This window comes from Candoia aspera, chromosome 2, assembly GCF_035149785.1.
Source record: "Candoia aspera isolate rCanAsp1 chromosome 2, rCanAsp1.hap2, whole genome shotgun sequence".
Lineage (NCBI taxonomy): Eukaryota > Metazoa > Chordata > Lepidosauria > Squamata > Boidae > Candoia > Candoia aspera.
The window spans coordinates 61,939,770-61,962,490 of NC_086154.1; positions in this window are offsets into that span (position 1 = coordinate 61,939,770).

Below are 22,721 nucleotides of genomic sequence, written 5' to 3' on the forward strand. Positions count from 1 at the left end.
GACAAATACAAATATTTTGTCTCTAAGTGTCAAACAACAAGTCAGGAGGAGATTCGTGACTTAAATTCCAAGCATTTTCTTTTCTTTTTCATGAAATAAAACCACAAGTGGTACTGGTGGGATGGAGCTTTTAAACCTGTTTTCCCCATCAGAATCACCCCCTACCTGAATTGTTTTGCTCTGCATTTGACATTTCTTTTAAAAACCAGCCAGAACTGTCCATTCTGGCTGGGGTGTGAGAGAAATGAGCGTGAATATCATTAACCCGTGTCCTGAGTCACTGCCTGCCTTCAATTGTTGCTGTTTCAGTAAGGTACAGTACTATATAAGAAGATTGCTGCTATTTCATACATCCTCAGAGATCTGAGCCAAGTCATTTGTTTGATGATAGGTGGGAATGGTAGGAAACTTCAGGATCATTGTCCTACTCCAGTATAACTAAGAGTGATTGGAAACCTGCATATGGAACAAGAGATTAATCAGAAGAATAGGGGAAAATAAGATTAGGTGGTGAAAGTCATTGTTCCAATTGGTATCAGATGTGATAGTTAGGGTTACTTGCTGGCAATGTCACTGGCTCAGAATAATAAATTGACACGTTCCATATATTTCCGCTCCTACACTTGTTCCCCATTGTTTCGGCTTAGTCCTTCCTCATCTTGCCATTATGTTGGGGGGAAGGAGGCAGCAAACTATAGTAAATAGGAAGAAGAAGAAAAAAAGGGGGAGGGGATGAGCCTGACATGAAAGGAATGGAAACCACCTTTAATAGACTTTTGCTGATCAGGACTGAACAATGAGATTTTAAGGCAGGGTTTCTCAACCTTAGCAACTTTAAGATGTGTGGACTTCAACTCCCAGAATTCCCCAGCTGGCTGGGGAATTCTGGGAGTTGAAGTCCACACATCTTAAAGTTGCTAAGGTTGAGAAACCCAGCTTTAAGGATTTGTTTATAGGTAAGAGATGGGATATGGGAAGAGATCATTTGTTGTATTTTAAGAGGAGGTGATAAATTACTAAAATTGTTTATACTTGTTGTGATGAAGGGGGAAGTCATTTTTAATATAATTTATTTCCTTTTCTTTACTATATTCTTATTTTTTTTTTCTTTTCTATTTTTTTCTTTTCTTTCTATTTTTTTCTTTTTCTTTTCTTTTTTTAGGTTGTATTAGTTTTTAACTTTTTCACAGTAATTTTTAACAACATTACTATGAAAAAATGAAAGGAATGGAAGCCTGTATCTAGATGCATAAGCTGCAGTTTTTAAATCATGGCTTGTTGATTAAGCCCAGTTGGCTGGGTTCATACAGCATGCTAAACCTGAACCAAATGTTGCAATGTGTTTATTAGTGAAAATAGTGAGATGCAAATAGAGGAGAGCTGAGGTTGCTAAGGGCGTGCTGAAACAGTGTTTCTGTAATAAGTGTTATCTTTTGAGGGATCTATGCACATTTGGCTTTTCCTAGGAGTAAGTTCAGAGGGGATTTAAAAAAATAAAATTACTTGGGGGAGGAGAGAGGAAGAGAAAGTAAGAAAAGCAATATAAACAATAAGAAAGTTAGAGGAGTGAATTTAAAATAATGTCTAATAACATATGAATCCAAAAGCTGGCTATTTTTTTGTTAAGTTGCTTCCTTTATTTCTTTTCCAGACCAGTTTTTGAACATTTGCGGGTAAATTTTGTGTGGTAGGAAAAATCAGCTACAGGGAAAGAGCAGAATTTCAGGACTGTCCTTTTATTTAATCTCGTAATTGTCAGCCTAGCAAAAGCCTGATTTATGTAGCAGATCGTTTGTGTGAACTTGCCTTAGACACGGATTTTTCAGCATAGCTTTTTTTTTTTTCATTTTGCTATGTGCAACTTAATATTCAAGGGGGCAGCTGGATCTTAGATTTCTTTTTTTACTGCAGATCTAAATCAGTGGCAAGAGTTAGAAGTTTTTTATTGACATTGACTCCATGTACTTATTGACAGATTTGTGGGAGGTGGTCTTCTATTGCCCTGATCAGAGATTCAGGCTCAAAAATATTATGGGGGAGGGATCTTCCTCAGCAAATGAAAAAAGCACAGCAATAGTCATTTTTTGCATTTTGCTTAACCATAGTTTCTTGAATAAACTACAAGTAGTTGGGTTCACACAATAGTTGCTGTGTCAGAACCAAACAGATTATGTGATGGATTAGCACAATAGGTAAATCCAGCCAATATTTTCCCATCACTCATTGCAATTTACCCATTAAAAGGAAGGTTTTGAATATCAAATATCAAATAACTTTTGTTCTCCTTTTCTACTTCCCCATCCATAAGTTCACTCATATTGCATACTTCTTTCAGAGCAGGCACGTTGTATGTTGGTGGTGGTCACCTGATACCACAAACAGTTACAGCAAACTAGAAAATGAGTTTCCGTATGTGTATGATTGCAATGAGGCATGCTTCCCTTCAGTTAAACTCTGGTTACAATGGTCTTCACATGCACATATTTAACGTTCTGTATTTCAGTCCATCACTGACAAGGTTTCTGTGACCCATGGAGATGATTCCAATCAAGTTTGCTGAGTTTCCCCAACCTGAAAGAACAATTGTCATAACAACAATCGGAGACAGAAAAAGTGCTGATGTGGGTCTAGGAGATTGCAAATTTTATTTATTTATTTATTTATTATCCCACCTTTATTACTTCTATAAATAAGTCAAGGCAGCAAACATAGAACATACCTAATACTCCTTCCTCCTCCTATTTTCCCCACAACAACAACCCTGTGAGGTGGGTTGGGCTGAGAGAGAGTGACTGGCCCAAGGTCATCCAGCTGGCTTTCAGGCCTCAGGCAGGACAAGAACTCACGGCCTCCTGGTTTCTCGCCCAGCAAATGAAAGGGGTATTTACATGGACCGTGAAGGTAGGACGCTTGGGGCTGAATAGGGAAACCTATAGAACAGCTAAGTCCTGACTGTTATGCTCACATGACATAGGCTCTTTGACCAGGTCTCTGGTGGAGAGAGGAAATCATGTTTATCATATAGTTTGCTTCCCTCACAAAAGAACTTAGTGATATAGCTGTAGATTTACTATAAATACTAGGTAACAACCAATGAAAGATGTTAGTAGTTCTTTTCTCCCAGGGCATAATGCAGAGACCAAAAAATTGCACCCTGCCTGAGTTAAATAAAGGAAGATTATAGATGTTTGGTGAATATAGGGGGAAAAAAACTTCCCTGTTTCTCTTTGGTGGGAATATACAATTTAAGCATGACGTGTCAGAGACAGAGAAGCAAGCAGACCTTTGTAAGGGGCAAAAGTTGCTGCCAGTGTTATTGTTTAAGTTGACTCAGGCCCATCAGCAAAGACAAGAATAACATTGTTTATGTGCAGTAAACCTCGTTTCTGAGCATTGGTGTCCTGCCACCCGCAAAGACAAAAAATTGGTGGGTGTTTTCAGAGTGTCAAGTTACAAGTGACACAGTAACAGATTTGAATGGAAGATCCAAGTCAGGTCATGATGATACGGAAGGAGTATTTGTGCCAAGGGAAACGTGTGTGGTTGCGTCATCACAGAATGTAAGGCCAAAGCCAAGGGGTTTGGCCTCAGATGTTCCACAAGACCACAAAATGAATGGATGGTTTCATGTAAGAAACTGGACAAGTTTCTTGCTTTTTTCCCCTTTGAACAAAAGTTGTAGAGACATTTAGAAAAAAGCCACTGTTTTTTAAAATTCTCTAGTTTGGAAAACAATATCCTCAGTTATTAGTAAGTTGTTAATACATTTCCAGTGCTTCATTAAACAAAACCCTCAAGCCAATAATAAACTAAACTTAACATTGGTTTGAGGTTCAGGATTGACTCAGAGTCAAGATTTGTTGTTTAGTCCTACAACTTGTTAAACTATAGCTTTCCTCAAAGGATTCTGGAGAAATATGGTTTGGTGAGCGTATCTTGTCGTTCTTTAAATGTGCATGTCCCATGATTCTTTAGAGAGAGGGAATGAATAATCAAGTGGTCTATGTCTGTGCTGTGTACCCACACCCTCATTTCATACCTACATAAAACCTCTTAAATGGAATGTATATATGGTAACAGATGTGATGTACCACAGCAGAAAAGGCTCTCCTCCTGGGTCCAGCCAGATGGCACTGTCTCATGAATGGGACCCAGAGACAGCACTGGGAAGAGATGGTCCTGTAAATAACCTGGCCCCAAACCACGAAGGGCTTTAAAGGTAACCACCAGCACCTTGAATTGTGCTTGGAGCATACTGGTAGCCAATGCAACTCATGGAGCAGAAGTGTCACATGGGTTAACAACCAGCATCCCTAACTGCCTGGGCGGCTGCGTTTTGCACCAGCTGAACCTTCCGAACAGTCCTCAAGGGCTGCCCCATGTAGAATATGTTGCAGTAATCCAGCTGAGAAATTATCATAATTAGCTCAGGTTAGTGAAATTTTGTTAGAAAAATCAAACCGGCAAACAATTATAGCTACGTGTTGAAATGCTGCTAGTAGATTAAAGTAAAGTCAACACTTATGCATCAGTTGAACAGCCCAGATAACCAGAATAAGTTCATATTTGATGTGGTCCTCAAGATCGTTTGTATCTATTTCTAAACTGAGACTGAGATGTACAGTTATCACACACACAACTGCAGAAGTCCAGACAACTCCCAGAGGTCTGTCTCTTTGATGCCATGATGGGGGTTCAGATTTTTGCAGCTCTACTGAGATATAATCTGAGATCTGATGGGAGGAGCACTGATGCATGCTGCAAAGGCATCAAAAGAGCCTTGTGGCACCTTTGAAAACCAACAGATGGAATGTGATTTGATAAGGTAGAGTCTACTTCATCCAATGCAATTACAGTTGTGGAGGACTTCAGAGAAGTGCAAATAATACCATGTCTGACAATTGCAATACTGTAGCACTTTCCTGGATTGATCTTTGCTTTGATTATAAAGTAGTATTCCTTGCTGTTGCTCTCTAGATCTGCAAGGTGGGCTGTTCTTTTCAGGGTTGTAGGGGCACTTTCAAATGCAGCCTATCCGTTAGCAAAATGCACAGGGGGAATGTGGCTAAATGCTGGCAAAGAAATGGTGAGAAGGGAAAGAGCTGAATCCTTTATTCACTAGCTCAACTCAACTGATCTAAGATATTGTGTTAAGTGCAGATCAAGCTATGGATGCTGGAATGATTGTGTGCCAACGGCTGAAGAGGAAATGAGGGGGGAAAGAGACTACAGGCAAAGAGGCAAGCTAAACCAAAACAGAGTATTGTTACAAGGATGTTTAGCTGTGAGACAGCAAACAGGAGAGAGTAGGATGTATTGTGGCTGTTTATTTGATTTATATCCTGTCAGTCCACTGCAAAACCACCCAAGGTCTATCTGTCTATATACCTTGACTTGAACTCCTGAAGAAAAAGTGGAAACAACACAGCAGGTGTTTACTTAATAAACATTTTCTGCAGCAACAAGAGTTTACAAAATTATTTTACTTATTTATCATTTATTTGAGAGAACCTGATTGTATGAACAGTCTGGAAGAGCACATGCCATCAAGCTCATGTACAGGATGCAGGAAGCAATCAGCAACCTCAGTAAGAGTGGGAGCTAACTCTGAAAGTTTTTGCAGAATCCAAAAGGAGATAAAACTACTGTTCCAGGTGCCAGAACTGGGAGGAGGTTCCACCTGTATGTATCTCAATGTACTCTGCAAACAACTCACGCTGTTTTAAACATTCCTTTTGAGTTTGCCCATGTGCTGTATGAGTAACTAAATATGAATAGATTATGGGTAGGATTATAGGTACTAGCAAACCATTAGTCTTTATAGCAGGCATTTGCTTTATTTAATTTTGTGTGAAGGTTCCATAAATACCACATGCCTGGTGCCTACCTGCCACTTGAGTCTCTGTGTTGACTACCCCACAATCCATGGCTAAACTTAGGACATTTGCAGCAGTTAACAAGCTTGTGTCATTTACAAAATATCAGGATTCATCTAGAGAGGTTCCACAGTAATCTGAGGGAAATTTTCCCTCTACCACAATCCTTCCTATATCAGTTCAGAAAGAGTCACATGCTTTTTCTGTGCTTCTTCAAATCATGGTAGCTGTATGATTGATATACATCCTGGGTAGATTTCTTTTCAAGATATTTTCCTGGTACGTTGGTGAAAAGTAGTTAATCTTCCATTAATCACAGTTAAGGGAAATTGATTAAGCTGAACTAAACTGAACTGGAATATGTTGAGACATCATAAAAAGAACCATAGTTGTATTGATCTAATACTAGAATTTCCAGAGGAATTCCAAATTGGCCACATTCACTGGAGATAATGGAGCTGAAGTCCAGCATATCCTGAAGGCGCTGTTGAAAGGCTGCAGTAAGATGCAGAGGGGAAAAAAAGCTATAAATAATGAAATCTGTATTAATTCATTTAAGTGACTATTCATAATATCAATTACTTTAGGCGATTGGTTTCCTCCTTTGAACTCTCAATCTGGCAAGCAAGAACGTAAATTTTGATTCTGACCAGGGAGAAGATGCATTTTGGATGAAGGGATAAGGAGGGAATGTTCTTAACTTGGTTATTGATCTTGCTGCTTTTGCATGTAGAGCTGTTGCATCTATGTGTGTTTTGATGCTCTTATTTAAGGGCAGGGAGCATTTGGGAGAAGGCATTCTCAAAATATATAGCTGCAGGCTCAGAATCCGTGAGGCTTCCGAGGATGAATTACAGAAGCCTGTTTTGGCCCAGCAGGAACTTCAGCGGCATACACCACACACACAGGGTGGAATCCTCTCATCCAGTGCTGGCATGAAGCTCTGGAGAATTCTGGATTGCTATTATAAATTCTGGAAAAAGAAAATGTACTTGACGGGGCAAAGGGGTTTTCAAGTAGTAACTAAACATGCACTGGGGAGATAATTAGTGTCTAAGACAAACATAATTCAAGAGCTCTGGGTAATTATCTGCCCCTGATGTGTGCAACATACCTTGTATGAGACAATTCTCTCCGGGAGAATTTATCATCTGTATGGTATCTGCATTATGAGAGAAACAAATGTACAATGAGTTAACAAATGGATTCTGGAGCTCAACTGGATGGTTGTTTGAATAAAATATAACTCCACGCAATTGAAAAACTGGTGTGTGAAAGGTTATGTGATTTTACATTTGCTAGCATTTAAAATGCCACCAGACTTTTTTTGCTCTTTGCTTAGGGAACAGGCCATAAAATTGTCGCAAGGCTTCAATATGAATGTTATATGGCCTAAAATCTACATTTAAATTTTGAACCTTAGTATCTTTCAAATAAAAACACTTGTGACCTGATCAAATGCTACCTGATCCTCTTAACTAAAGGTTAGATATTCAAGGCCAGCCCTACTTGTAGGCACAATGAGGTGACTGCCTCAGATGACCAGTGCTGATACAGTATGTGTCTGTCTGGGTGGCAGAGACAGACCCCTACCTATTCTTCTTGCATCCAGTGGTCTCCTGAGCCTGTGATACTTTGAATGGTGCAGGTTGCACAGCTTGGTGTTAACCCATCTAGCTTGTTATCTCAGGAACCATGGAAGATGGTATCCTGTCTTTTCATCAATCTCAAAAGAAAAGCCTCTGGTTTCAACTGTATATTGATCTTTAAGATCCTCTGAATTAGTGTAAGTATTTGTATCCAAAACTTTCTAGCTTTTTTACACATCCATTAAACATAAAATATCCCTTCGTGTTGTTCACATTTCCAACATAGATTTGAGGTACCTTTATAAACAGTTGGAAAGAAGTTGTGGGACTTTGTTTTTATATATGGTAATTGCAGCGAGATTATTATATGCACAAAGGTGGAAAGATTCGGTACTACCCACAATGGAGGAATGGTTGGTGATGATGGAACTTGCAGAGATGGCTAAATTGACTTCCTTGATTAAAGAAAAGAAAATATTTACGTTTATTACTGACTGGAATCCCCTTATAGACTTTTTGCAAGAAACAGAAAAAAAAAAATGAACTTATGTTACGGCTCTGATGATTAAAAAAAAATTATAGAAAAAAGAGAGGGGTTTTTTGTAACCATAGAATAAAAGGTAATTTTGTATTTGTACTTACAATTGGTGTAAAGAAAATTGGAAGGTGCTTGTTTCTATTTCTTTTCATTCTTTCTTTTTATACCTTTGGCTTTTTCTTTGTTTTCTTTTCTTTCTTTACTTTACATTAGTTCTTGTTAGTTTTTATCTCCTTTTAAAAATCTTTAATAATATGTATGTATGTAAAAAAGAAGATGGTATCCTGTCTTTTCAATCCATCTGAAATTAGACTAACTGCAAATTAAATCTGCTTATTTGTCTGGAGTGGATTTGTGTGTGTGTGCGTGTGCATGTGTATGTGCGCGCCAGGATCGTTGGTATGTGAAACAGATGCTCTGCTTTGAACTATTATCTCCACCTTCCTCTGAAATGCCCTCCCTCCTCCACCCCTCCCACTTCAGAGTCTACTGCCAATATTGATACCATTCCTTGGTGATGTAGTGCTTTATCTGCACCAAGACTTTTCAATAATTTCTCCTCCATCCCCTGAAGAGGAGACATAAATATATTTCTGAAAAGGTAGCTCATGGAGAAGCTGTTTATTACCTTATAGCATAGCCATCCTATCCAAACCATGGAGAAATTGCTTTTAATAGTGCACTGATGTTGGATGAACAGAACTAAAAAGCATGTTAGGTTCAAATTTCTGACAGATTACTTAAGAGCTAGAAGTGTTCCTGGTGAAGCAAAATCCAAATCATGGTAAACTTGCAAAATGAATAAGTATCTAATCTGTTAAGAATCTTTCCAAGCCTCAAGGAAGAAGTTCTTGGAAAGCCTTCAGCCTATCAGCTCCAGTGGGTTACAGTTTTAGAGTTATAAGTATGCAGTGATTTTGTGTCTTAACAGGATATCAATTTCCCCATGAATTTGTGCCATGGAATTTGTGCCACTCTGAGAAGTTTGGGGTTCTCTTCTTAGTTCTCCTGAATTCAAGACTAAAAGACAGTCTGTATAGAACAGTTCACATAACAGAGTAAGCAATCCAATAGCTTCTGTAACTGGATGAATGTAAATGAACAAATAAGAGCTGGTGCTATTGATACTCAGACCAATATCAGGCAAGAATATGGGTTTGGAGTTTTTTTCCTACCACTGGCATTCAAGAAGCATTCCATTTATACGTTGTTGCTGTTCTTAATGTTTGTCCCATTGGTTGCAGGGTCCACTTGTCTTTCTATTGCACTTGCTAATTCACACTGCAAAGCATGGGACAAGGAGGGATTTGTTTCTTCAGCTGGCTTGTCACAGAACCTGAACTGATTTTGGTATGAGAGAGAGGAGTGTCCATGCCTAGGGAGGATGAGAAACCTTGTCTCCCCACTCCCCGTCCATCACCTCAACCACCATATCACAATGGCTCTTAATCATTCAATTTATACAACAAACTAAACAAATTACTATTTTATATAGCCTTTCCCAAACATGTGTCCCCCAGGATTACAACTTGCAGAATTCCCAGCCAGAATGGCTAGTAAGTTATGAGGTTGACATCCAAGCATGTCTGAAGATTACCAGTTTGAGGAAAGGTTTAGTCTAAGGTATATGCAGTTTGGATACTGGATGCTAAGGGAATCCAGAAAAGCTGTTGCTTTTAAGATCTGGGCAGGTTCTGCTCCAGAACCCTTTCCTTGTGTGAGGCACCAGAACATTAGAGGTTTCCAGAAAAATAATTATTGTTCAATACACAACAAAAAATACAGCATACGATCACCATGATGACTGCTAGAGAAATAGGAAGAGTTAGAATGACCATGTGCCATTGCAGACTTCAGTTGTTGCTGCTGCTATTTTTACTCAGTTTCCTATAAATGAACGTGCACATTTGATATAAAATACCTTAAAAGAAATCAATATATTTCTGAGTCCTGGTCTCTTAGGGAAGCAAATGTGGGGCATCCCTCCCTCTGTTCTCCCCTTGATCATCATTCTAGTTCAGCACTGGCTAGGGAATTCTGGGAATTGAAGTCCACACATCTTCAAGCCACCAAGGTTGAGAAACACTGATCTAGCTGTTTCCACCTCTTCCCTGAAGCCATTAGTGGACAGCTAGGACCACTGAATGGAGCAGAGCTTAACACAGTGAAAGATGCACACAGAAAAAGAATATTATCTTAAATAGCATTAATGAGCATGTTACAGAAATATAGGTTATTGATCTTACAAACTTAGCCCACCCAAGCATAAAAAATTACACTCTTAGACAAAGTAGTTTCAAAAGTAAGTAAAAAGAAGTCTTACTCATTTATTTGGTCCAGTTACATTCATTTAGAAGAAAAATAATGATTCTTGCTCTACTTCTGTCCCTTAACTGAATTAACTCTTAGCCCTCATTGCTGCTAAGAGCTGCATGCACAAAGGGGAAACCTCCTGATTCAAGGCCCACTGCACGGCCCAAGATGGAAGAGCTGCAGCCACATGCTTCTTCCCAAAAGGTGAAGGAGGAGGAAGTGATAAGGACTGTGGGAGGGGCAACAAACAGCTTCCTTCAGAAGCACATAGAGAATTTGCATCCTAGAGTGAACTCACCCACATGCTAACGAGGCATGCTGATTTTCTGGGACCTTCAGTATTCCTCTGGTTCCAGTCAGTTCCACAATGCAGCTAGAAAATTGGCTTCTTTCTTTTCTACTGGGCAGACAATGGAACTTCCTTACAGCAGCTTCCTGCAAGTGGAATTGAAAGTACTGAAACTTTAAAACACACTGAATTCTGTAACATACAGAATCTACCATTGCCCAAAAGAACCATCATAAAAATAGTCAAGAAAAAATGGAATTTTGAAAAAAAGTGTTTCAGGCAGTCAGACTGGAAAGTATGTCATGTGCTTTGTGGATGAGGCAGTCAACACACTACACAGTACACATACTAGTGCACCATAGCTCTATGGTTCCCTGATCCATAGGGCTGTCTCATGGTGGCATCCCAATTCTTCCTCAGGAATAATTGCTGGATCCTCTCCTGTCTTGCCCACCTGGGCATTTGCAGAGCGACAGCTGCCCCAGGACTCCCTTTTGAACTATTTTGTAACTGAACTGTTTCAATTGTTGGGTCCCCAAAGTTTTATTGTCTTGTTGGAACAATAGTTTTATTCTTTTTATCAAACTTACTGTTTACTGTTCACTACTCAGGAAACCTTCAGGAGGAAGAATTGCATATAAAAAAAACTTAATCATCATCATCATCTGACTAGCCATATTTGGAATCTGGTTGCAGGCTGGACTGGAGATGAACTTTTGGGCTGAAGCTGCAGTGCTTTTACATTTCAAAAACTGTGTTTATATGAAGTTTGATGATGATATTTCAGAGTGCTTTAGAAATATTGTACTAAATTGACAAGCAGGATGCAGATACTTTAAGTGAATAAAGATATGTTCATCGATTTCTTCTTGTAACTGGGTTATGGAGGGAACCTGCAGTTCATACCAGCCACTTCCCTCTCCCTGCCTCAAATTGGAAAGGTGTCCAGCCCTCCAGCTTCCCTTTGCCTCTCTTATGGCAAGTATAGACGCTGCTACAGCTGTAGGGGAGGCAATATGGAAAGTAGAACTGCTATGGACATAAGCCAGTTGGGTGACCTTGGGCCAGTCTCTCTTTCCCAGCCCAACTCACCTCACAGGGTGGTTGCTGGGGGGAAAATAGGAGGAGAAAGGAGTATTAGGTATGTATAAAAAATAAAAGGTGTTATAAAAAACACCTTGGGTTTTTTATAAAAGTAATAAAGGCAGGGTGAAAAATCTAAAAAATACCTCCCAACTTTCCTATGTACTAACCACAACTGTGAACTATGCACTCCAAGAAAAGAGAAGTAGACCAGAGCCAGTTTGTTGCCACACTGGAATGATCAGCCCTGAAAAATGAGGGTTAGGGAAACACATTATAGAAAAGAATCAGATTGTATCTGAGCTTTGAACCCAATCCTCCCCTCTCCACCCAACCCAATACCTTTACTTATTCTTCAAAAGAAAAACTGCATCCTCAGGGCCGAGAGCTTTATATAGCTTGCTCTGGGAGAAAGTTTAATCAGCTGTGGCTTTGCAGAGCACGGCTGTGGTTTCTCCCTCCCCCGGCAAATGCACTGAAAGCCGTGAATGTGGTTGGGACATGAGATCCTGTTCCCGAGGCTGAAAAGAGGCCATGTTGAGGTTAGAGTGACCAGGAATGACACCATTCCCCTGCCCTGCCCTGCCCTGCCCTAGAGGGAGGGAGAAACATTGCCTGGATCCCATTAGGGGGAGGAAGCAATGCCAATTAACTCCACGCATCTAAAAAATTCCTCCCTCTCCTTCAGAAAAGCAGATCAGCCTATTCTTTGATTGCTCCTGTTGTCAGTGTGAGGTGTGCACAGGCTCCAAGTCTAGGAATAGGGGGTTGGAGGGGTGGAGATTATCTGAGAGGGAGGAACAAGCATCAGCCTGGGTGTAGTCAGGTAGCCCTGTTCAGTTTGAAAGCACTGATGGTGAATGGGAGATGAAGAAATAGATGCTGGCAAAATCAGGTGGGAAAGTGGAATAGTTTAGTTTCACATTGTAGTTACAATGAAAGGAGCAAATCCTTTTATTGCTGCTGCAATTGTGAATGGCCAGAGGAAGACTACAGCAGCCTCATGCCTTTCATCCAACTTGCTGTCCTTCACACAAGTCAGGGATGGCCTCAGAGGTTTCATCCATTCATTTGTTACTGCCTGTAGTGATGGTTGGATGAATATGACCTTTTCCATTTTGCTAAGTTCCTCCTTTTTCCAGTCAGTTTATTTAATCTCACTTTCATCTTGGGTTGCCTTTAAAAAATAACTTAGTGTGAACTTATTAATTTCTGTAGGTGGTTCTTCTAATAGATGCATTTTGTACTCACCTTCTCCTAATATACTCATTTTGTAGGCAATTTTTTCAATATTTTATGTGTTATTCATATAACATATGAAAACACATTTTTGTATGGGTTTTTAAATTGCAAAACTGTATTGTGAAATTTGGAATACTGCATATTTTGGAGTGGACCTAGCTTTGATCTGTGTATTGTTTAGAACTGCTGAGAAGTTTGCATTAAAATACAATTAATTTTGTTTCCTTCCTTTGCTGCCTGAACGTATGTCCTTGTTGACTAATGGGCCGTGATGTATCTCTTTAATCCAGCTTTTGTATTCATTCAGTGCCTTGGCCTCCAGTCAATGGAAATATGTCCTCTTGCCCCAAATGGTACTCCCCAGATGTTTTAGGGCTACTTTCCAGAAGTGCTAGACAGCATGGCCATGGCCAACAGAGTATCTCTTATCGTCTCAACTCATCTGAGGACCACCAGATTGGACAGACCTAAAATGTGTGTGTGTGTGTGTGTGTGTGTATACATTCACATGGAGCCACATCATAAAACAGTATTTACAAGTACAGAACTTTTGGTTTTGAGGTATGCTACACCATGCTACATTTTTTTCCAGAAAGAAATTTGAAACCACCGTGTGTACTGTATTATAATAAACCAATGAAGTCATTCTTAATTTAATTTTTTCTTGGAGCAAAATATAGATGCCTTTTTAGCCAAAGAAATGCTCTTTCTTTGCAAGAATATTAGCTGCAATAAATCTTTGAGGATGTTCAGGGCTGGGCACAAGCAATTCTCAAGTGATGATCCTTGGAAGGGAGTCAGGATGAAAATGAATTGTTAAGTTTCTGGAAAGCAGGTCCAAGAGATTCTCAAATTTTGCAGTACTGAGATCTAATAAAACAATTTATGAATTTGAATATTTATTTATTGAAAATTTTCTTTGAGAAACCACCCTGTGCTTTCCTCTGAGACAAAAATAATACATTCCAGAGTTCTTTATTCATGTAGGCATTTTCCGCAAACTTGCAACAATCTACAGGGGACAGCCAATTCCTAGTTAGCTGGTGCTCTAGTCAGGAGGTGTGCTCAGTGGCATCTAGATATAGAGCGAAGGCCAAGTGTTCCATCAGGCCTTTGGTAAGAGTGTGTTCTGAAGGACACAATGGGCCTGCAAGGAAAATATGGCAGATTCTAGTCCTCCACAAAGGCTGGCCCAGCTCATTTAGCAGAGTCCAAAGACTGTCTTCCATTTCTTGCTAATTCAGTCTTTGATTATGATGGTGACGATGATGCTACTTCCTGTTTTCATGTATTCCTCCATGCCACTGCCTGAAGGAGTTTGTAGGGGCATCACGTTCTGATACCTTACATATTATCAGAGCCCTTGGTTGTTTCTGCTGCAGCAAGCCAGCACAGCTCACCCTCTGAAATTTGCCTTTCTCTGCATCACAAGAGCTTCTCTTCTCTCCTCCCTTTCGACTTTCATTTGGGTGGGAGCCACAATGTCACTGGCTTCCAAGTATTAAAAATAGCTCTCCCATGACTGTCCCACCCTGCCATTGGGGTGCTATTTTTAAGCTGGGTGTGCCCTAATGGAAAACTTTGAGGTACCTTTATCTGGTCTCACATGCTGCGATTCCCTAAAGCCAGGGATTCCTTTAACCCAGGGGCAATAAAAGGACCTATTGCAGAAGTCAGCCTATTATGCCTAAACCCTTCCTTACAGTACAGAGTTCCTTTTGCTGTCCTCTTTCTACTTGAATAAGGAGGCTCAGCTTTGATAAGGACTTCCATTCAGGTTGATATAATGCCAATCAAAGCACAGGTTTAGGATAAGTGAACAAATAAGCCAGAGATGGGCAATGGAAAAATCTTGCAGCAAAATATTGGAAAACTTTGCAACAAAATATTGCAGTATATTTTCATGATCTGAAAATTATCTTTCCAGCCCTTCCCTGTCTTTTCTTTTCCAGCTGTCAGTCTAAAATTGGTGGTTACTGAGCTTACTTAGTCCTTTTTGAAGGATTGTACCTTTTAGTCATTTAAATGTGTATTTTTCCCTGTGTACGGTGTGTGTGTGAGAGAGACAGAAAGAGAGAGGGAGAGAATACCTAGCCTTGACTCTAGCAATGGATGAAGGGAGTTTACTCCCTTCCCTTCAGTTTCTTAAATAAAAACAGTCTATTCCCAACTGCTGCGCGCATTAGCAGTTGGGTGAGGGTAGATGATTTACACTGGAAACGTCCCAGGAGAAAAACCAATAATCTTTCTCTAGAGACAGGGTAAAGAAAAAGAGCAAAGAGTCTGATCATGGATCTCTCAATGTCACCTCGCTTGTGCCCCCATCCATGCTGGCCCTGTGCATTGGACCCCAGCCAGTGCATCCTTGTCCGGCAGCAGCCCTCATTCTCAAAGCAGTGCAGCAAGAGGCCTCCTCAACCTTTGCCCTCCCCTTCGCCCAAGATTTGCTCTCTCTCCCTTCTGCTTTGCAACTGGGTGCTTCAGAAAAGAAAGCCCATTGCTTTGAGCTGAGAAAGACTCCACAGAAAAGTCTGGTTCAGAACTCCTTGTTTAGCAAAGCTGTTAGAACAAAACGTTCAGCGGTAATGCTAGAACAGCTAAAACAGCCAGTGCACCTTCCAGTACAAAACATGAACAAACAGCTAAAGCCAAATGAAAAATGCACGGTGAGAATGTGAACTAAACATCCCGTTAGCCAGTAATGCAAGCAATCAAACTATCCCGTTAGCCAGTAATGCAAGCAAGCAAGCAAATAAAAATATGGAATTGCTAGATCAAGATCAAGAACACACACAACTGCCAAGAGTAAATGAGCAGAGATCCTTGCTCAGAACTACTTCAACTTCACTAGTTTACTGTAGTGAAAATGTATGAACAGAAAACATAGTCACTTAGATAGGAAAGGAACTGTGTTTTAGTCCTCTCTCCCACACACTGATTTTAGTATAAAACATCCCACCCCTGCTTAATAGGCAAATGCACAAGAATGAGTTTAGTAAAGATGCACAAGTCTAGTTCAGCTCCAACATGCTGCCAAGTAGAGAATAAATGGAAAATTATCACATTACATTGGCTCATAATGGGAGCAGGAACGCTGTGTGGGCCACTTGCAAGAGAGGATGGAAACAGCATCCCTTTTGAGGGGTATTAAGCATCTCATCAAAACAGAGGCTAGGATTATAGTGGGTAAGGGAAAAGATGAAGGAGCATTCAGTGACACAAAGAATTCATTTTTCAGTAAGGTGGTAACAAGAAGCGAGGATGTGCAACTGTCCTATCCAGATCAGACAGGGTGAACATGCTCCTAGTCCCCTCCCTTAAATGCTATCATCTTATGGGACCCAGGAAGCCCCTGCCCTACGGAACACCCTTCCCCCTGGATTTCAGCAAGCCCCCACCCTTTTAACCTTCTGAAAAGCACTCAGGACCTGGCTCTTCCCCCAAGTGCTAGGATAGGGTGAGACGGATGAGATGAATTTGTGGGCTGCACGTGAAGGTTTAGCTATGATGCCAGGTTTCGGTTTGGTTTTAATACTTGTGGCTTTAATATTTTTTATTGTAAATAGAAGTGTTTTTATCTTTTGGCCGCGAGCCACCCAGAGTTTGGTCCAAGATGGGCGGCTATATAAGCGTTTCAATAAATAAATAAATAAACGTTACCTGCTTCTGACCAGAATGTGGCAGCTTTTTTTGTTCTTCGTAACGTTTGGTGTACTCTCTGAAAACCCTTTCATCTTGGTGATAAACGTTCACAAACTGGAATTTGGACACCATGTTTAGTGAGATCTCAGCCTCAATTTCTAGCCTGCTACTTTAGATCCAATAACCTGCTGAAGCTCATAAGGAAATAGAGACCACGCTTGGCTTCTGGTGATCAGTGGCATGCCTTATAGTTGCAGCTCTGCTGTCCTTCCTGCTTATGCACTACGGGGGTTTGCTCCTCTGCCTTAGCCTGACAGTAGTGACCCACTTCTGTGCATACAAGTGCACAGAACCATTAAGCCCTCATAGATGGGCACGGATGAGGACCAACATCTGCGAAGCGCTTCTCACCATCTAATCTCAGCTGGGTAGGAGGAGAGAAGCCATGGCTTTTAGAGCTTTGTGAGCACACAAAATAGGAGCCATTTCATGCTAGGGTTTCTTCCATCAGTCTTCCTTCCATATTCATTTCCTGCTCCTTGACGTCAGGGGAAGGGAACTTACCAACGGCCACAGGAAGCCTAGGACTTAGGGAGAAAATGCGGCTTTCAAGGAAGACGATTTAAAGCTCCTTCCATCCCTGGAAATGCCTGTTTGGGGCTCACCGCTGCCTGCCTGCCAACCTTTGGAAATAATGCTGCTAACGGAAGATTTGCGTGGAAGATTTGGAGTGTAGCTCCACCAGCAAAGTAGCTCCCTTTTCTGCTCTATTTTGAGTGCATTTCCCTACCAGCAATTTAGAGTGTCTTCCAGAATAATCCAGACGTCGTTGTGCCAACATCACTGCAAGGAGAACCGCTTCAATGATAGCTGGATGCAGGGGTGACTGCAGTAATAGCCAGAGTTTCAAAATGGTAGGCACCTCCAGGTAATTAAAGCACCCCCTTTGTAACAGGCATCACGTGCACTCCATGCACATAAAAAGAGGTGGGGCTTTGATAGTTTGGTTGCACCCTGCCTACCACTTTGGAGCAAGTGACTGTCACTGTGGACATCCCTAGGTGGGTGATGCCCCGAACATGCTATAAATCACAGGTGGGAAAATAGCCCGCCCTTTAGGAAGTGCTAATCAGTGGGGTTAGAATTGCTTTCTATGTCTAACGTTGAGTGTGGGTGCGTGTGCGTAAAGATATGTACATATACAGTATGCAAACACATATGCACATACATACAGATTTTGAAAACTAGTGGGCACATGACTTGGAGCGCTGCCCATATATGTGGGATTCCTCCACCTCTGCCCTTTGAGTCTCAAGACTCTCTGGGATGTGACCTCAGAGGAGCATGCCCACTGCTCCCCACTGCCCCCACAAAAGATGCCAAAACAGCCGTGCTTGTTTCCTTGTGCCTGCCCCAGCAGGAAGCAGGCTACGGCATTCATTGGAGCCAAGCTGTGATCAACTCTATCCCTGGGAGCCAGGGAGAATTTACTGCTTGTCTGTGTGAGGGAAACAAAGCCACGCAGGGAAGGTTTTGTATGCCCGTGTGAGCAGGGTAGGGCAGAAAATGCGGTATTTTATTTCTCTGCAGTTTCTGCTTTAACGAACACAAGCATCTTGGGGAACAAAGGAAAGCTGAACTTCTCTCAAATGTGGGCTAGGCAGGGGGGCCCTACCGTGTCTGAGGCACTAGCTCCCAGCCTGCACGCGAACTCTGTGTATGTCTCTCTGTGGAATTTCTTAGCCTTGGCAGCTAGGTAGCAACATCATATGGGTATTGATGCTGTCCGATCCCACTTGCTAAAGAGGGATGAATGAGACAAGGCCACCTGAAAAGGCCACCTACTGCAACTAAAAATAAAGAAGCATCTGCAGGGAAGAGCCCCAAGATGCTGGGTCCAGAATGGGTATGGAAGAATGCTTGGTGCAGAAGATCCACATTCATCTTGTCACCTTCTTCCTCCTAATTTTTGGGGGCTTGGACAAGTGACCCTAGGCTACTGCAGAAGTTTGTTGGGAGGATTCAGTAGGAAAGGAAAAGCTTTCTATGCCATCATGAGCTTCTGGGTGGAAGAACATAATTAAAGCATTACACCTTCAGTACAAACCTTGATAACAAGCTGGCTGAAATTAAAACAGAGGTTACAACTCTAGTAACTTAAAAACCATTGAACAGCCTTGGCTAGGACTGAGGTCCTTTCCTCTATTATAGTTTACATTAATTTGCTCTGGTAACCCCAGCGTTCCTCCCTGAGCACCTAATGTTGACCTGGTCTTGGTCCCAGACCAAATTTTAAACAGCTTTATGCTGACCCTTCATATACTGTAAAACCACCAGTTGTTCACGGTCAGTCATGAAGATGATGCATTTAGTCAGACACCTAGAACAGAAATGAGAGTCAGGGCAATATATCGCGATCTTATTGATTATATGATAAGAATTCTTATTCATACAGCAAAGATCTAAGAAGCACTCATGAGGATAGCCCCATCTGTAAAATGAGCTTTTACAGAGGCTTATCATCTGGATGGCTATTAAAAATCTTGAAATTACACACACATAGAAAACAATAATCCAAACAGCTCTGCTTATACCTGTCTTTCAGGAGTTGAGCAGTATACACAAGTAAGCCTACTGCACAGGTGCACCGCTCAGCTATCCAGGAACTCCCTCTCAGCTCACCCCCCGCAAGCCTGAATAGAAGTAATTAGTCAGCCCGGTAATAACCCTTCCATGCACAGAACATCTGAACTTCTGAGGACAGCAGTCTTTTTACCCAATAGAAGTGAGCTGGGAACGTCTCAAGCAGCCCACTTAGAACAATGGTGCAGCTATTTATCCTCCTGGCCCTCCAAGTGGAGAATGGAGCAGACACAAGGGAACCTTGTGCTGTGTATTGCCAGCCAGGAGTCATTTGGATGAAGGACTGGGAACCTTACCTTGGCATTGCCTTCCTGCCTCAGTGGCAGTGCAAAAGGGGCGGCAGTTCTGCCACGTTTTGTTTCTGTTTAAGAAATATTTAACAGGTCAGAGTCCTCAGCTGGCCCAGATTTCCTAGTAAAGAAAGAGCTTTGGGTGGAGCTTCAACAAACAAAATGAACAGTTACTCAGATAGTCAGCATGCATACTATCCTTTGTTTTCTTCATTTGTTATTTGTAGCATCAGCTACAGCTGGCAACCTCAGTTTTACCCCCGACCCCATAGTCCTGGCTGTGCCTTGTCCAAAGACCATGATTCATGGAGCTAGAAACCAGGAGACAGTGAGTTCTAGTCCCGCATTAGGCATGGGGCCAACTGGGTGACCTTGGGCCAGTCCCTCTCTCTCAGCCTAGGAAGGAGGCAAGGGCAAACCACTTCTGAAATCTTGCCAAGAAAACTGCAGGGACTTGTCCAGGCAGTCGCTAGGAGTCAATGCTGACTCGAAGGTACCTAAATAAATAAATAAATAAACTGTTTATGTTTATTTGCCAGACACCAATCTTTCCTCCTGCCCTGGTTCTCCATGGTGCATCATATATCTGGTACTTTTCCACTCCCTATTTTTCCAGATAGATTTGTCCATATGACTCTACCAATGCCTAAGTAAGGTTTACATAATAGAAATGTCTCCACCTTGGGAGTGCCAAGGGGAACCAGGAACAGGTAACATTCTGGGATGTCTCTAGAAGAGAGAGGGCTGAAAATGTTCATCTATTTTTTAAAAACACTTGAGGGATAGGGAGGCCAAAGAACGGGAATAGGAGCATTCAGCTTCCAGAGGCTTTGTGTTTCCATTCCCACCCTCATAGCCATATTCTTAAACCCCAAATTGCCCCTCCAAAGTGAAGTCACTTTGCCACTGAATTATTTTGCCCTGTTTTCTGGGGTGTGAGGACTTTAAGGGTGGGAAGGAGCATTTACCTCCCATTAGAACTACTAATACCTAGGTTGCAAAACCCAGATGATCACTAGAGGACTGAAAGCATTAGTTTTCTGTACCTCTTTGCTGCCTTTTAGTGGTCAAATCACTTTTTTGCAGGACAGATGTGGTAGCCCTACCTTCTAGAGAACTTGCATGGCCATTCCTAATCTTATTTTTTGTCCCCCCAAACACAAAAAGTAGTATGGAAATTCAACCATTTTGATCATAGGGTGCTAAAGGATGGTGGTGCAACAGAGTGTTATAAGCTGCAAGTAGCCTTCAGAGTTGTTTATCCCTGGGATAGAAATGCCTGAGGTGGTCAGAACTGGGTTGCAGAAATATGGTCAACAACTAGAGAGCAACAAAGAGATACAGAAAACTGCCATCTAGTGTTTGTCCTGGCTGTTGCAATCCAGGTTTGATAGCTCTAGACAGGGCTATTCACAACCAATTAGAACCTTCAAGGTATTCATCTACCCACACATGCAATTGTTAGCCAACCACAAAACATGGAGGCTACATTAGTACAACACAGTAGACTAGGCTACATGGGTTGGGCTGTTGGCAGTCCTGTGTTTGTGGAAGCTGAGCTGTAGTGTTGTGCTGCGGGCTAACAAATTTAATCTCCAATCATCTTGTCAGGTTGTGAGAACCAAACCCTCATTTTATGCCACAATACTGCTTATTTTGAGGGTACTGTATGTCATGTGAACACAGTAATGGTACCTTGTTAATTTAGGTTTAAGAGTCAGTATGGCGAGAAGGAAACGTACTGGTGGTCGAGGGCTGCCCTTAGCTGCAAAGACTGCAAAGTGGATGAGACCACTTCCCACGCAAGGGTGGGGCTGGGTTGGGGGAGGTGCCTGGAGAGGCATCTTTGGGTTTTCACTGTGATGTGTTAATTTTGGGCTTGCAGGGTAGTTTTTATGTACTTCCCACCTCAAAATGGCAGTCGGCTGTGCTGTCAGTTTTCAGCAATCATGGCTGGTGGGTTTTTATGGCCACAAAAAAGGGCCTCTGGGCCCTGCTGTGGCCCTGAGACCCTCCCTGGGTTAGTATCTTGTGCAAACCCAGTCCTAGCATTAAACTAAATCAGAGCAATGTATAGTTAGCTGGCAGGATGTTATATCCTTCTAGCAAGGGCTGATATCTGCTAAGCTTGGTTACTATGAAAAAGCTAATACTGTAGACTAGGAAGCTGCCATCTTTCTAGTGCCTGGATATGGGGAGGGGAGAGAGAATACTTCGCAGGTTGGGAGGCAGAAATGCTGCATGAGAGGGATGAGTTCAGGCCCAAAATACAGGGCCTCCAAACCTGAGCAAGAGCTCAAATAAATACAGAAAAAGGAGAAAATCATGAGACAGTGGCAAAGAGGCCAGCTATATCCTTTTCAAAAACAATGTACAGCAAGGGCACATGTGGCAGGTCATGAACACATTTGCAGATGCTCCTTTTATTATCCCACTCTTCTTTTTAAAAAACAAAACAAAACATTCTTTTCCACAAGAAAATGGCACTTCAGTGGTAATCCTATAGTCATGATGGCATGGTAATTTACCCAACCTGAAAAGGACTTCTCGATTGATTGGTTTAAATAAATAAAGATGGGCAGAGCATCAAATGGCAGTGGGATGCAGAAATGGTGGTGTGAAGGAAAATCTCAGTTGTGTGCTTCACAATCACAACATTATCCAGTCCATTACAGTCGCTATCTAATGGGGAGGGCTTTGTAGCATTCAGTTCTGTAATGGGGTCAGCGTGTTTGGGAGGTTAAAGGTTGTTGAACTTCTAAAGAGAGGCAACAGATAGTTGGTCATGATTTTGGCCCCTTTTTGTGGTTTATTTGGAGTTTTAAGGAGAGGAACAGGAGCAAGAATCCTCTGGAAAGCTAGCACTCTGTTCCCATTATTAAAAAAACATGAAGAATGGTACAAATCCTCCATTTGGGGTTTCTGATTGTTTTCCAGTGGTTGGGACTTTTTTAAGGTTGGAGATTGGAGTGAATGCCTCCCTATTCTCATTCTTACCCTGAAAACTCTCCAAAAGACCTCTACCAAAAATGGGCTGAAATCTGCATAAAAACACCAATTTTAGTCCAGGGTGGTGGTGGAAATCAGTCCAGTTTACTTCACAGAAGCGTCCCAGCTCCATTCTCATCCTTAATTTTATTGTTCTTAAAAAATACATTACTGAAATCCAGCCATTTTGATGCTGAAATTTGGTGGCACAATCTCCAGGTGCTTAAA